Source organism: Poecilia reticulata, unplaced genomic scaffold (assembly GCF_000633615.1).
Source record: "Poecilia reticulata strain Guanapo unplaced genomic scaffold, Guppy_female_1.0+MT scaffold_159, whole genome shotgun sequence".
NCBI classification, from domain to species: Eukaryota; Metazoa; Chordata; class Actinopteri; order Cyprinodontiformes; family Poeciliidae; genus Poecilia; species Poecilia reticulata.
In genome coordinates this window covers 731528-733130 of record NW_007615017.1, presented here as the reverse complement: position 1 = coordinate 733130, position 1603 = coordinate 731528, and positions in this window count along the sequence as shown.

The following is a 1603-nucleotide window of genomic DNA, read 5'->3' as shown; positions in this document are numbered from 1 at the left end:
CGACGCCGTCCAGCTGTTCTCTGGAGGTCATGAAGTTTTTGATGTTCCTGCGTTTATTCAAAGTCTCATTTGAATATTTTTAGTTTTTAAATTTTCATTTGAATATTTTTTAGTATTTTTCTTGGTTTGGTTTATCAGGTCTTGCTGTGTCAGCAGTCTGAACTTCGTCAGACAGAGAAACGGTTCGATTCCCTTCAGAAGACCTTCAGTCTGTCTGAAAGCTCCTGAGGTCAAAGGTCATTTACCTGGAAGCTTGAGCCTGGCTCTGCGGCGGCGGCAGAGGCTGCTGGCTGGAATCCTGCTGGGCATTGAGTCACAGCTTCGTGGTGCAGAACGGACTGAGGCTCAGCGGGTTGCAGGTTCAGTTCCAGCGCTCTGCCCAGGTGAACCAGGTGAACCAGGTGAACCAGGTTTCAGTTTACAGTCAGAGGAAATGTCGATGTCAGCATGTTTGGTTGCTTTCAGTATTTCTAGTTTGAGTATTCTGGTTTCTTTAGTCTGTTACTTTGATTAGGCCAGTCTGCTTTGTCTTCAGTTCTTTGTGTTTCGTTTGTTCCTTGTTACTTTGCTCTCCCTCGCCCCCTGTGCCATTTTCTCTCTCTCCTCCCACCTGCGAGCCGTTAGCCAATCAGCTCGGCTGTTTTGTTCGCCTCTCCGTTTTTAAATCTCTTCTCCCGTCTCATCCTGCCAGGTCTCGTATTTTCCCTGTTTTTGTTCTGCTCTGGCTCCCTGTGGGTTTTGTTAGTTGTATTCTTCATTTTTTCATCAAACCGTCCACAAACTCGCCTCTCGCGTCACAAAGTTCAGTCAAATTCACTGTTTTTTTGTCACTGAATACAACAAATAAAACTTTAGTTTCGCTTTAAGCAAACAGAGTCAGAAGAGCTGAAAATATGAAAATGAAAACCGAGCATGGAAGTTTATCATCATGTCAGAGGAGATGAAAACAAACACATAAATCAATATATTAGCTACTGATGGTGTTTGTTGTTGCTGCGCTTCAGTTTCTGGTTTTCCGAAGCAGAAACTAAAGTTTTGACGGGTGAAGACGACGCCAGTCAGGCTGGAGGGATGAAACGTTCTCCATCAGAAGCGTTTCAGTCAAACGGCTGCTGACAGCCAGGAGCGGCTCTCTGATTACTGTAATCACACACACAGGAATCTCTCCTCCTCAAAATGTATTTAAAGGGAAATTCCGCCTCATAATGGCATCCACAGCTCACTGCCGGAGGCCCGTCTGTGTTTGTGGGACTTGAAGACTCCATGAAGGTCTGTCACTCCGACTTCAGCTCACATTACGGACGGCTGCCATCTTGTTTTAAGAGGTTTTAGTCATTTTCCGCTGCAGGAACCAAACTTTCCTTCCAGTTTATTTCTGGCTGTGAAGCCTGTAGATCAGTGGATCTTAACCTGGGTTGGACTGAACCCCAGAGACCGACTCACCGAACCCCTGAGACCGACTCACCAAACCCCTGAGACCGACTCACCGAACCCCTGAGACCGACTCACGAACCCCTGAGACCGACTCACCGAACCCCAGAGACAGACTCACCGAACCCCAGAGACAGACTCACCGAACCCCTGAGACCGACTCACCGAACCC